This window comes from Acanthochromis polyacanthus, chromosome 12, assembly GCF_021347895.1.
Source record: "Acanthochromis polyacanthus isolate Apoly-LR-REF ecotype Palm Island chromosome 12, KAUST_Apoly_ChrSc, whole genome shotgun sequence".
In the NCBI taxonomy this organism is placed as follows: Eukaryota; Metazoa; Chordata; class Actinopteri; family Pomacentridae; genus Acanthochromis; species Acanthochromis polyacanthus.
The window spans coordinates 35,819,163-35,834,908 of NC_067124.1; the positions used below are offsets into that span (position 1 = coordinate 35,819,163).

At 38.4% G+C, this 15,746-nt stretch overlaps 1 protein-coding gene across 1 annotated transcript in view; it reads right to left on the reverse strand.

Annotated features, from left to right (window-relative positions):
* alg2 (ALG2 alpha-1,3/1,6-mannosyltransferase) overlaps positions 1-15,746 on the reverse strand; it is a 68,083-nt gene that overhangs the window by 18,777 nt on the left and 33,560 nt on the right. Inside the window, exon 2 of the mRNA XM_051956987.1 lies at positions 12,074-12,259. The gene's annotated coding sequence lies outside the window, so the exon portion shown is untranslated. The remainder of the gene's footprint in view (positions 1-12,073; positions 12,260-15,746) is intronic.

Consider the following 15,746-nt stretch of genomic DNA (forward strand, 5'->3'; position numbering starts at 1 on the left):
GAAAGAGAAGCTGCCTCCCTCTGTGTGGCAGCAGCAGCTTCCAGGATGTCAGGTGCAGCAGAGGTGATGGGGATTGTGCGACACCCGTCTTTCCTTTCAGAGATTCTGCAGAAAATGCGCCCAGCGTTGCATGCACACGTGTTGAGTTTTTGCGTGCAGTTTTTGAGCAGATCACACGGTTGGTAAAGCGCGGAATGGACGGGCGGACGGGTGGAATCGATCCACGCTCGCCGACCAAGTGAATCCCGAGGGAGGACCCAAAAAACTGAAGGCAGGGAGCGGGAAGCTGGGGACACCTGTGGCGGGATCTGCAGAGAAGAAGTGCAACTGTATCTTGAGCAAAAGTGAAAACTAGAAAAAAGGAAACAAAAAACAGATGGCAGCAGACTATTATACAACAGTTTGAGCCTTGTGATTAGAAGACCACACTGTTGTTTCTTTTTACGTCTATTTTCACTAAAAATGCCGTGTACCAAATTCCCACTAATCAGCATCAAAATCTTTATTTTTCTGCACGTCATTCCAACAGTTGTTCTAGTGTCAAACAGTGGTAAAAACAACTGACTAAAACAGTAAAGCACTGTGTTTGAGATGTTGTTTATGTCACTTTTTGTCCAAAATTAGTCATACTGCTCCCCTGTAATCAGAGTCAAAGTCTGTATAACAGTAGTTCTAGTGTCTAACAGTGTTTCTTCATGTCTCAACTGGGATTTAGTTCCTCTTCCAGTGTCTTTAAAAGACTCAAGACCTTTTAGTTTGATAAAAAATTCATACTTATGTCACATTTTGTTTGACCAACAAGTTTGTTCTGGCTGGAAATGGCATAAACAAGTGACTAAAGACAGTACAATGCTGTGTTAGAGATGGTAATGCTGAATTTGATGCGTTTTTGTCCAAAATTAGTCATACCTGTTCCTCAGTAATCGGTGTCAAACATCAGTCCAACAGTAGATCTAGTGCCTATCAGCGTTTCTGCAGGTCTCCACTGGGATTTAGTTCCTCCAAGTGTCCATGTCCACCTCTTTGAAGGCTTCCTCTCCATCACTTCTTGTTTATGTAATTTCCAGCCAGAACAAAGCTATAGGTCAAATAAAAAATCACTAAAAACTTGAATTTGCATGGGTATCAGTAATTTTGGGCTTAACTGTATAAAACTGATGATGTGATAAACACCTTTAAATAGTACCGCTGTAAAACTGATCCCTTTATGTGCATTTGCTGTGTTTCTATACAGGGAATATGAGATTATATTATGTTGGTATGCTAGTACCTCTTCTACCTTTAATTAGACAGTTTGTATACAGATAATTTGTGCAGATTTACTGTTTTTCTTCATTTAACTGTGAGTTTTACTTGGCTGTGCTCATGCTGCTGTGTCCTATCATTGCCTCTCAGCTCCTCCACTCTGGAAAGCACTTCATAAATAGACCGCTATTATTTACACATGTCCCCGAGTGCGCAATATTTAGATAAATGTACATGACAGATGTGTTCAGCTGCTGCTCGGCCACTGATTAGCCTGTTGTGTCGCAGCCAATTGGTGCGACACTCTCTGGTTAACGGCCGGCGATCAGTAGCACCGTGTGATCCTGCCGAGAGGCGACAACTTGTTCGCTGTAAAACAACCTGAGGCCCTATGTACTGTATGTGGGTCAGCAGGGAGGCAGAGTTTGTGAATGCACATTCAGGTGCCAGCTGGATCTTTCTGCAGTCGGATCCTCGCTCCGACAGAAATAAGAGAGCGTGCGGCCTTCACCACCTCATGTTTCTGCTCTGATCCTCGCCGTGACTCACCCCATGCTCCCAGCATGAAAGTGTGAGGAAATAATAACCACTTACTTTTCTATTTGGCTCCGTTACATTTGATTTATTGTGCTCAGCAACTGCCCACATCAGATGACTTGTAATGAGTGAAAACTAAAGCGCTCTAAAGTTAGAAGTTCTAATTATTTCCACAGACACTTGATCCCGTGCCCCGACAGTAAACATATATATATATATATATATATATATTCTGTACGTCCTGTATATATGGAGATTTTTAAAGCACTGTCATGTCAGTTTCTTTTTACTTTATGATAAAATGAACCAAACTGAGAATATGATGATGTAAATAAATAAATAATAAAATGTACACATTTTATAAAAGCTGAAATATTTTGGTGTACATTTTTTTAAACAAAAAGAGACTCTTAAAATATATTTTCAATTTTAATATAAGGTTTCCGATTTATATAAATGACAAAACAGCTAAAATCAAGTTTAATATTGAAAATATACGGTGAGAAATAAAAGAAAACAAAGCATTGGCTGCTATTTTATACTAATTTGTTTGTTGAATGAGAGATAGCTTGTATCATTACGGAAGTTTTCACAACAAAAATGGTGAATAAATATACGATATAATAACTAGAAGCACTGCTAATCTATCAAAATATATACAGAATGTTGTCTGTTTATTATGTATATCATGTCAGCCTTCTTTTCTTTTATCAAAATATTGACAGAACTCAAAATATGGTGACTGAAAAAGAAATATTAAAAAAAATAAATCTTCATATTTTAGAAATGTTGAAATATTCCAATGTACACAATCACAATCAAATTAAGTTTTCAAAATAAAACCCACTTTTAAAAAAAATCAGTAATTTTTCAGAATTTTTCCTTGCTAGTCTACACATTTACTATATATATTTTAACAATACAAAAATTACAAAAAGACAGAATTTAAACGTCTAATGTAAAAACTAAATGAAAACCTGTAACGGTGAATAAGCATGAGCTTTAATTTTTTTAAGAAAATTGAAAGTTTTTGGCATAAAAAGATTGTTAAAATACATTTTCAGTTGCTACGTAATGTTACAAATATTTATTTTTAATTAGACAGACATAATAGTTAGGTAAATAAAGCTATAATTAAAGTTTAATATCAAGTATAACAGTGTAAATATTGTGATAACAGAAAAATAAACATTGGTTCTGTAATTTTACTTGAACTTGTTACAAGAGACATGTATGAATATATATTTAAAAAATGTCTATGTGAACTGGTAATCTGTCAAAATATATGATTATCATTTGTTAATAAATAATTGTCTGCCGGTCTGTGTATCTACTACAGGTAATGCCATTGTTCCTACGCCTGTAAATATCCTTTTCTTAACATTAACATGGCAAATTTAAAAAAAAAGAAGAAAGAAACTTGCATGATCTCCGTTAAAGTTAAGTCTACAAAATGCATTTTAATTATCATTTAAAATTACTGCATTTCTATTAGGTGCTTAGTTTCTATTATTATACAGCATTCATTAGCACAAAAACTGTTGGAAAATGACATTTCTTCTTGATGTGTAAATAAAACTAAGAATAAATGCACACAGAGGCAGACAGGTTGGCTTAAAACTAAATCAAAAATCCTTCAGGAACCTCTTTTAATAAGGTTCCTCCAGAAACTTCTCCTCTAAATTGAGCTTTTGAAGTTGCCAAAGGTTCGTTGAGTCCTTGAAGTCCTCTTAAATCAAAGAAGGCATTATCTGTAAAGATACGTGCAGTGACATAAATGATGACAGTCGCGTCTGTGATGTTATTTAAACCGTTCAGTTACATAGAAAGAGCGTAAAAGGTCGAATGATCAAGAATTAGAGACGGCTTCTCTTCAAACAGGCCATTATTTAACCATTTACAACTAGTTCTACTGTTTAAATTCATCCAAACTCGGGTCAAATTGGGCCAAAATGGCCCACAGTATATCTCCACCAGCATCACAGTGTCTTCGACTCACATGTAACTCTTAAAATCTGCCTTTGAACAGAAAAAAGAAGTATAGAAAATTATTTTATTTTGCTGAACTTCATCAAGCATCGAACAGAATCCACACTGTGTCCAAAATAAGAGGAGTTGAACTGCTGACTTCATGCAACATTTCAATCTTCTGACATGTTTTTGCGATCATATTAACCTCAGTTTTTCTCCTGCAGACTAAAAAGCCGATCTGCTGCTGCACAGATTCACAGTTTCTCCGGTGAATCTTTGGGTCGAGCTCCGGATGAATCAGCACCATCAGAGCTGTCGACACATTTTTATTCACAGCTATTTATTCTGGACAGTTTCTTTTTCTTTTTCAGGCATATCAAGTGCATTAATACAGACAGTTGTCAGTTTTGCTGCTTAAATTCACTGCAATGTATTTGGTTTTAGGCCTACAGTTTATAACTGGGCTGCTGTGTTGTCGTCCTTTGGGGCTTCACGGAGCTTCAGATTAATTTAACGCATTGTTTGATCAAAATTACCAAAAGTGAAAGAAAGCGTACAAGTACGTAGAGCAAAAATGAGAACGCTCAGGCTTCTCCCGAGTGAATTCTGTCTATTAGGATGTTTAATTTGTGATGTCTGACTCTTAAAAGGCACCAAAAACAATGGAGGTGAATGAAGTGGGTCTGTGGTGCAACATTAAGGACAGAGCATCATTTCCGCTGCTGAAAGTGTCCTTATTTCTACTGTCTGCTATCACATCTATAAGCCTAGACCTCCCGAGAAAAGAACTTCAGATCCTCACAAACTGTAATCTTACTATTTATTATTATCCACTCATTAATAAGGGGCACCAAAACCAAAAAAAGCTCCACATTAATTGTGCAAAAGTCATAAACACATTATCTGACAACCAAGTTTTAACTTTCTAGTGAATAAAAATGTTTCCATGAGCTGTATATTTGGAAAATTAAAGTCATATTGCAATGGTTTAGATGGACACCATCTCTGTATTCTCACTGTGTCACCAATTCCATATTTTTTAACATGTTTTCTGAGAAATGCTTTCAAGTTGTTTGCAGTTACATTGAATAGACGAAGCAAACTGCTGTCTAAAATCACACATAAATGCCCAGAAATTGTGAAATAATTAGAATGGAGGATTGAAATAAGTTTAGGAGTTTGCATCTTCTGAAAATTTCACAAAAGCTGCCCACAAAGGCCCACTTGAAGCTGCAGCTCTGTTGATTTTTTGTTGAAAAAGCACTTCAACATTCTATTATACACTGCCGACTTGGAACAAAAAATCATTAAAACTATTAATGAATAAGATTCAGTAGGTTCGAAGGACAAATTCACAAAGAAATAAACTATTTATCAGAACAAAGAGGGCATGAGTGGCAAAAAGGAAAGAAATGTTTAAAAAATATGAAAAGAACGAGACACAAACTTGTCTAAAAATAGAAAGGCAAGTCAAATAGGAAAGGAAATTGAGATCTTAAAAAATCTAACTCCAACGGTTGAAGTTAAGAGCACAAAGGAAAGAAGACAAATACACGAGCAGTTGAAAGAAATAGAGCAGAAAAGAGGTTTAAAGCAAAGATAAGAAGCAGCACAAGGCGCTGGAGAGAGATATGAAGAACTACAGGAAGATGGAAACAAGTGGAGACGGTCGATGGTGGGAGAGAAGAAGAATTAACAGGTCTGCTGCAATATGTGAGAAGAATTTAACAGAATGGAACAATGTGGAGGCTAAACCCAGAGATGAATGAAACTTTAAAGGAGCAGGAGAGGAAACCAAAGTGTTTTTGATGAGCAGGCAGAAAGTACGGGGTGAAGGATCAGCTGCAGTACGAACCAAAAATGAAACACAAGCCGACAGAGAATAGAGTATACCACATATTGTATGTATTATATGAAAAACTACACTGTAAAACCACTTTCAGACATCTTTCTGTTATTCTGAATATGTTGGCTTCACGTCTGAATAAGAAAACCTGCTCACTTTTCTGTAAAAGGTGTGCAATCTCACTCGATTGAATGTAGTAATAATTCTCTTTACACATAATAAAAGTCTGATTTGCCTGCAGAAACATTAGCGGATAAATGTGCACAAGCTATTAAGTTTGAATTTTGTGATTTGGGGGAGGATTTTTCTGCATTTCAGCACCAATATCAATGTGAAAACACCCTTAAAAAAGACACAATCTTCATCCAAATAAATCACATTCACTTTGCTTAAAAATTTCACCTCTGTAACATCTGAGGTTCTGTTTAAACTACAATATCTCAACAACTAATAAAGACAAAAGCCTGAAAAAAGAATAGAAAAAACTTTTGAAACTCAAGAACTGTTCTACTTGGATTAATATTTTTTTGTTTTTGTGGAACAACTTATCAAACCTGCTCAATTGGTTATGAAAGTAAAACAAAAAAAAATACCTTTATCCTCAATATTTGTGAGCAAGTATTTAATATTTTAATGTATTTTACATGTTTAGTTTTGTATTATTTCTCAATCAGCTATATTTGGTTCAGAAAATATCACTAGCTGACTTTTGTATAATCCCTTTTTTTGGTAGTATGAGCTCAAAGATGGGACTTTACATTAGATTTTCTATTATAATCATAATAACAAACTATTTGGCCAACTTGTCCAGTGTAGCAGAATCTGAATCAATGACATGATGAGAATGAACAGTTTCTGAGATCTTGCTGTTTAACATAAAATGTCCATAAACATGAAAACTTTACCGCAATGAAGGCAGAATCTATAACAGAGACTCCGCAGTAATAAACTAAATCCAAGTTTTGCAAACCAGAGCTGAATTTCCCAGTTGCTTGCAGGACTCTTTCCTCTGTGTCCTGTACACTCTCGAACATTTAAAAACAAACACTGAAACTTAACACAACTGGAGGTAAATTTAAAACCAAACTACTCCACTTTTGAATGTAGCAGTGTTTTGTTGTTTGTTTTCTTTGTATTTATCGCCCTAATTGTTGTGTTTGGATGTATTCTTGACGCCAGTAAACAATGAGAGGATGCCATCAATGATTTGTCAATATTTAAATAAAGGTTGAATGAATGAATGAATGAATGAACAAGTTTATCAAACAACTGCAGCATCAGACAGCAGTAGGATCCATGTGAGCATCTCCAAAGAGAAAATTATGCACGTTTACTCACCTTTAACAACAGAAGTTAGCTCATTAGTGACCTATAATTACAAATGATCCCTGACATGGAGACAGGATAGATCAGGATCTAACTGCAGATCACACTGAGGACTTTTCTTCACCTCATACAGGTGAGCTATCACATAGAGTCACAGCTTATCAGCCACAGGTAAATCACCGATTAGATAGCAGACAGAATCAGTATGAGAACTCATTAATATATTAGATTTTTTTATTTGCTATTAGTCTGTTTATTAGGGAAATATTAGGTATGAATCATTACAGAATCATTACAGTGATTATATGTATTTTACCACATCTCCATCACTGCGGTTATGTCTAAATGTTGTCACTTTAGCAGACTGATATAGCAGCAGTATTACATATCCTGCATCTGAACAGGGTTAAGGTGTCAGACCTGAGTGTTTGCAGGTCGATACATGCCACAGTCTTTGCACTGGGAGTGGGGTGATGAGGAGAATCCCGACACAAAGGTCAACCACATTTTCAATGCATCTGCTCCCATCAGCGTCAAGGCTATGTCAGGTCTGGTGATGCCCCGTGTGACTGCCATAAGCATGCAGAGCCAAGTGGGCTATGATGTCACAAACATGACGCCCCACCCCGACTGGCAGCCTGCTGCAGAGCGGATCAGACTGGACCGGCTGGGACACACTGGCCTGGACTAATTTAAGGAACGAGGCAGGGCTGAGGGTGGTGAAACCGCCGGGCCGACTGTCTCAGGTGTCAGCCTTGTGCATTCTAATATTAAAGACACTTGGCATGTGTGCACCCATGTGTTTGTACGAGTGTTGTTTATGTGTGGTGTGTATTTTTAGGTGACTGTATTTTCCACTCCTTGTGCAGCACTCCAGGACAGGGGGAGGGGGGCTTGTACAGTGAATCTGGGGATCACTTTACTCTTATATAATACTGTTCCCCAATAAAATATGTACTCATGGTGTGACTTGATTGAGCTCATACCACATGGGAGCAAATTTCCTGAGCAACATGTGCCTGGTTTGATAAATTTCCCTGATCTCTCTACCCCATCTCCACTGTTACTATCAACAAAATGCTATCCATCCATCCATCCATCCATCCATCCATCCATCCATCCATCCATCCATCTTCTTCCACTTACCTGGTTTGCAGGTAAAATGGCAGTGGCTAAACAGGACACACCAGGCATTTCTAACCACAGCACGATTTCCCATCTCCTACTGGGGGATCCTGAGGCATACCTAGGCCAGATGAGATATGTAATCCCTCCAGCATGCTCGGGGTCTCCCCCAGGGTCAACTCTCAGCTGGACATGCCTGGGAAAACCTCCAAAGTAAGGCATGCAGGAGGCATCTTAATTAGACAACCACAGTTGGCTCCCTTAGACATCCAGAGGGATCTCATCTCTAAGAATGAGTCCAGCCACCCTATGAACAAAACAATCATTATTTTGCTCACTACCCAGAACTCACTGAGGGCTGGAATGTAGATCATCTAGGAAATCGAGAGCTTTGTCTTCACGTTCAGCTCCCTTTTCACCACAACAGCCCATTATAACACTGACTTTACCGGTGATGTTATACCAATACATGCTTCCATTGTCCTGCCACTCATGGACAAATATTCCGAGATATCTAAACGCCTTCGTTCTACATAGCAATCTACTTCTTTCTGGCAAAGAACCATAATCTAAATCTTAAAGGTGCATGCTGAATGGTCAGATGAGGTCAACAGAACAACATCATCTGCAAAAAGTATAACTGCAGATCAGAGGTTTCCCAACCGGACACCTTCTTCACTCCGGCTGCACTTTGAGATTTTGTCAATGAACACCACAAGCAAGATCAGAGACAAAAGGCAACGCTGGTAGAGTCCAACACCCTCTGGGAATATGTTCGATCTTGTGCAGAGAACACTAATGCAGATCTTACTGTGGTTGTACAAGAACTGGGGGCACCAGTACCCTATTTACCTCCACAGGTTTCCCAAAATCATAGACCTTCTCCAAGTCCACAAAACACATTTAGCCTGGATGGTCGGACTCCCATGAACCCTTCAGAAACTCCAGTCCAATGAACCAGTTCATTGTACCAAGGCCAGGATGGAATCTGGACTGCTACCCTTGACTTTGAGGTTCAACATTCAGTTGGAGACTTCTTTCGACCATCCTGACATAAACTTTCTAGGAGAGCCGTAGCAGTGTGAAATCAAAATAATAGGAGCATACCCTTCAGTCCCCCTTTTAGAAAATGAGAACCAAGACATGGAACCTTGCCTTCATGCAACACTGACACATCTTTTCAATATTCCAGAGCCTTCTGGATCTCAAGACTAATCTCATCCACAATTGGTGACTTCCTTTCATCACTGACTAGTGCTTAAAATGCCAAAAAAAAAAAAAAAAAAAAAAAAGAGTACTACTTCAATGTCAAAGATATTATGGTTATGATTAGGGCTTAATTCTCTGCATATAGTTGGAGAATTTTTTACATTCTCTTAGTGTTAGAGCCACAACTAATGCTGCACTTCCTTACTTTAATGGAACCAAATATTAATTTGTCCACATTTTAAGCAGAAAGATTTTATGATATGGTTTTGTGTAGCTGTATAAGCATAGATATGCACATTTATGCTACAGATGCATGGATTAAATGTGCTACATGGTCATGTGTTTAATCCACCTCATTAATAAGTTGCCAGTTTTCACAATATCTGCCTCTCTCTTTCTCTGAATCACACAAACAGACTTGTAGACTTAGCATCTTTTTCTTTGGTTTATGATTTCAAAAGATATCTTCCACGTGATGAACACCAGAGATGTGGTGCAGATGAATGAAGAAAGCCGTCACATACAGTGAGAGCAGCTTTCAGTCGCACGTCTGCAGGACAAGCAAGGAACATGACACTCTCATACAAAGTAATGAATAACATCACTCGCTGCTGACTGCTGCTTCGAATTATTAATGATTTAACATCATCTACCTCAGCTGCTCTGCCTACCATTCAGATAAATGCTTTCATAAAGGTTTGTACAGAGAACAGCCTCCTAATTTCATCTCATTTTAGACCTGCCATAGTCAATATGTATGTCCACTTGGAAGCAGACACAACAGTATATTACCACCAAATGAAGTTGCCAAAACGAGCACACACCGAACACCCACAACAATCAAACCAGTTGTAGGCGATCATCCTATTACAATGCATTGTTCTGTTTGAAACATTGGGTCCTGCATTCATGTGGATGTTAGTCTGACACTTACTAGCCACATAAACACTAGGAACCAAACTTGACAAAGAGCCCAAGGTGTTCTGCAAGTTCCCCATATCCCAGTCTGATTGGGCATCTGGGGATGTATTGATCAATGGAGGTCCCACTCAACAGCCAATGGAACCCAAATCATTTTCCACCAATGTCCTGGTACTAGATGACACACGGCACCACTGGCACAAGAGGAATCTAAGCAACATTAGGAAACTAGTTATAAAGTTTTGGCTAATTTTAGTTTGTGGATATTGCCAAACTGTTGTCAATTTATCAATTTAATATCTACATAAAATTTTTGTTTTCTTTGGGCTAAGCATTAGATTGTATATAAAAGATGGACGCAGCAACCATAATGCCACCCATTGGTTTGTGGACTACCATTGTGTAGTCTTACGTTTGCAATCCGGCCACTGCCATCTTGTTTTTTTAGATGTGGATGTAACTGTAGAATCAGAAGACACTAGGCATGGTGCTCATATGATAGCGACCTCTCAAACACCCTGAAACATACCTAGCTTTGCCTTTTATTTTACCATAAACGGGACCATAATTTGCAAAATGAACATCATGCTTTATTCAAAAAGTCCTGAAACTAGTGATAGAGACTATAAACTCATTAGAAAAATTCTTTACTGAGAGAACAGATCAAGTGAAAAGTAAGGTCCTTTCACCTGGATTTCTATATAATTTGACTTCTTTTGGCAACCAGAGAAGTCGCCCCCTGCTGGCTGTTAGACAGAATGCAGGTTTAAGACGCCTCTGTGGTAGCTTCACTTTTTATGGCCACAGGCTACATCTATCCTTAATATACAGTCTATGACCCGCACCAGCTCTTGAGGACAGCTCTTAAGTTGCTAAATACTCCACTACATGCACCGGCTGGTAACTAATGCAATCTGTCTGTCATTTACTGCTAAGAAAGTCGCCTTAAGTGGATTTTGTTGAGAACAGCTGAGAGCAGTGAGAGTGAACCCTGTGACCCCAATGATAACTCCTCACATCTTTCCTCACTTGCATGTTTCACTGTGAAGTTCTTTGTTATGCAAACAACACTCTGTGGTTATATTACATACATTCTGAAATACGTTGCATGACCTTATCATAACAGTGGCTCCTGGCTGTGGCTGTGTGATTCTCTGAGGAGAAACATATAGAATATGTTTCTCCTCAGGTATATTCATTCCTTTCTTAACAGGTCTGTCAGGGCAAGTTATTACATGTGTTAAATGTGTGTGAGTGCACATGACAGTGGCAGGTGAAGCTGCCTTATGCAATCTTACAGATACTGTGTGTAAAAAGATGATGTGATTTATGTGTACTAATCTTTTTTTTAGTGCAAATGTCTGAACAGATAATAAGATCATTTTCCCAGCCTGTGGATTCTAACACATTTGGGACATATTAGACATTTTTAGATATTTCAGACATTAGATATGTAACATTGCCGGATTCATCAATCTGTCATAGTGACGGCATTATGTCAATCAGACAAAGGTTGCTTTTGCATTAATCTTCCTCATGACTTCATTCATACAAACCCACCTAACTGCCAGAGAGAGACGTGGTATGCATAAGATATTCGACATTTACTTGAGATTAGACAAAACAACTAAATATCTTACACAATAATGCAATAACAAACAGTAGACTAAATCTAAACTAATAGCAGCTTATTAAAGTGTCCACATAACTACCAGCTACTGTGACTAGCTGTTAGATCCTGACTAATCTTGTCTCCATGTAATTTATAATTATAACTAACTAATGAAATATTGCCGCTTGATGTTGCAGGTATTTCTTAAACTCAGAGGAAAGAGTCATAAAAACAGCTGGAAGCAACAAACTATAACCGTGACTATGTGTGTGACAGCTCACCTGTATGATGTGAAGAAAAGTACACAGTGTGACTTGTGTTGGTTTCTTGCCATGTCAGCTGGGATAAAGTGCAGCCCTCTACAGGTTGGGACCAGTATAGTATGTGGATTCATAGTGCAGAATGTCCAGCCAAATACGAATGTGACTGCAGTCAGGAGAAACCCAGGGTCAGCATCAATATGGTGCCTAAGGGAAGGACAGAAAAGGGAGAAAAAACATAACATTAAAGTCAGATTACAGTCTCATATAGCCAAATCCATCTCTGCACTATGTTTGCCTGCTTAGAAAGTTGAGTATACTCTACAGCCTCAAATACAGTTCGCAATTATAGCAGCGTAATTGAGGAAGACTTTTGGATTAAAAGTGAGAAGTCCAGTTTTCAGAGTGTAATTTCAGTTACCATGTCTATTAATGTGGTGCCAGTCAGTCACATTCAGTCTGGTGTGTATGGCAGCTGTTCTAACATTTAATAGCTACACTGGTTACGTGTTGCAAATATCTGTAATTCAATTCTGTGTAGTGGTATGCACATCGTCATTCCTCCAAGACAAATGACGTCACTTTTACCATTCGTGATCTTCTCACAGAATTCTACAATCCAGCTACAGAATTTTGACTAGCTGTAATTCTAATTCACCATATCTTTAATTTCCCTTAATACTAAACAAGAAACAACAACAAATCGATCAAGCAGCTGCAGCTGATCCAGAACACTGTTGCCATAGTCCTAACTAACACCAGCAAACTGGATCATATTACACCAGTCCTCAAATCACCATACTGGCTCCCTGTTAGTCAAAGGATAGAGTTCAAAGTCTTACTCTTGGTCTACAAAGCACTGAATGGTCTTGGACCAAAACACATCCTAGACTTATTAGCTCCATATGAAGCATCCCAATTCCTTCAGGTCATCAGGGAACGGTTTACTGTGTGTTCCCAGAATCAGAACCAAAAATAGTGAAGCAGCATTCAGCTATTATGCTCCTGTCGCCTCATTTAAATCAGGCCAGAAAACCATATTGCTTATTACGGCTTTCTCTTAGATGCTCCATTTGTTTTCTTGTCTTTTACTGCAATTTTATGATCTTAATGTTTACGTTTATGTTCAATTCTTACGATTTTAATGTATGTCTACCTTTAAAAAAGTTTTCTCAATGTATTTCTTTGTCATTGTAAAGCACCTTGAATTGCCTTGCATATGAATTGTGCTATACAAAAAAACTTGTCTTGCCTTGCCTTTCTTCAGGACATTTACATTTTCCTTATTAGATTCTTAAATTAAGTTAGAACTGGTCAGAATGACATTGTAGAATCTGGAAACTGAAATTACATCCAGTCAAGATGTAATTACAGATATCTTGAATTAGAATTGTGGCATTGCAGACATCTGTAGTAGCGTCAGAAGCTACGGCAACTTGCTCTTCAAACATACTATGACACTGCAAGCACAACTTAATGTCACAGCCGTTTCACCGCCACGTCAGAGCAGCCTGAGGTTGAAGTTCTAAGACATTTCCTCCACAATTCTTCTCCAGAAACTCCTCGCTGATGAACTCTTTTGATTTCACGGCATTTTCTAAACATCTCAGCAGCTGCCATTATGTCTGCTAAAATTGTTTCAATGCTTTGATGGGCCAACAACCAATTAGAGGCCTGGCATGAGCAGTGTCATGCACAACAACTCAGACTAGTCATGATGATGTTTGAGCTGTCATTCTGACCAAAGTGAATCATAGATAATTGAGATTAGAATTAAGAATGATGTTATAGACATATGGAATATCTGGAATCCGGAAACTACGAGTGTTGATATCTGGAATTTGAATTCTAGATAGTCAAACTCGGATATTAAGTGTCAAAACAGCTTGCCAAACCCCCAGGTCTGTTTATGTAGTCCAACACTGTCCGCATTACTCCTAACTTGCACCAGTTTTATTAATAACAAAGTAATTCTGGATGTTACATGTTCGAGACTTGGTTTGAGAATCAGCTTTTCATTCGCAGACTCTGCCAGCGCCAGATAGAAACCACAGCAAACAGAGCTTTGTTTGTGGGTGATTCTCATGATTCTGCAGCACTTGCGTAATTTTACACATCACAGAGGTCCCTCCAGTGTTTCTTCCACTTCGTCGTGGGCCTATGGTCAGACGGACCCACGTGGATGGGAGGAATGTTTGTGTAACCTCCATTCAGACTGTACTTTTATTCATAATTCTGCAGACGATGTTGTCGGCAGCCTTCCAGAAACACTTTATTTGTGGGACCTGGAAGGCAGCAGCTACAGACTTGACACACTGCCCTGACTTATACTCTGTGGATTAAGTGAGCTTCTCTCTCTGCTTACGAGGTGCGGGGATTTGCATATTAGTCCGGCGTGCGGTTTTACAGTGAAAGAGTACATGCAGTCCTATACATGCCTGAGATGTCATCATTATCTGATCGATGCTGCTGCTCTCCCAGCTGCTGTAGGTCTGAGCTTGGAGTTTCCCACAGAATGCTCAATTGTAAATCAGGTTAAGGGTTCGGGGGGCTTACAGACATTTGAGCAGAGACATGCCAAAGCTGCAGGTGATAGAGGGGATAATAACATAATGACAGGCCGGTCCTCCAGTCATAATTCTCCGGTAGCTGCAGGGTGAGGTGTGTATCCAATGAGGGGCGGTGAGGCAGGAAAAAAGCTGATAGGAGCAGCTTCTTCGTCAGTGTTTACCTGCTCTCTCTTAAGCCCCATTACCCTTTTTTTTTAACTGCTTCCTGCAATCCATTGGATGAAATATTCACGTTTTACTCCTGAGAATCTCAGTAAAGCACTCTAACAAAAGAAGAAGTCCTGCTTCTGTAGGTCTATAAGTCTCAGGAATATCTACTTAATTATCAAGTAATGCAGAAAAACACTTAATGTGACTGATATATTATTATGTCTCATGATACTCTTGATAAAGAACAGAACAGGTGGAAAGTATATTAAGTATATTTACTTAAGAACAATTTTGATGCACTTCCATTTTATACGACTTTATACTTGCTACTACATTTTCAAATTGAAATATTGCACTTTCTGCTCCAGCACACTTATTTAACAGCTTTTTAAAGATGAATATTTTGTACAGTTATTAATATAACAAGCTTTTCAAACCACAACATATAGTTAAATCGGGGGTTTAAAAACTTTTTGGCTTAAATGCATAACTGCATAAATGCATAATTGGAGTTAGTTTTCCCATCCCATAAGGGTCTCAGAGGTTATATGATAAATTTTAGAAGTCATGAATTGATTAGTGTGGTAGGATAGAAATAAAAAAACGATGCTTTGCTGCACCACTTTGCATTTACTTTTGGATTTTTTCCCCCTAATATGTTCTTGTTTCTGGTAATTTTGCGTATCTTAGCATCATATAGTTATGAAAATAAAAGCGTGTGGAAGGTTTAGAGGGGAAATTGTCTCTTCGGAAGATTTCATAGAAAGCATCCTCTGAAAGACCAGATGTAGGCTATGGGTATAAATCTGCCATTTCTGTCACGCAGCTTTTGCCTCCCTTTAGGCTATCTGCATGTTGCTGTTTTTTTAAAACCCCCTTTTTGCTGCAGGAAACAACCTCAGAGCAGCAACCCACACGCTGAAAATGGCAAAATTTGCAAGCGCTTCCTTGATCACATCACTGTATACACATGT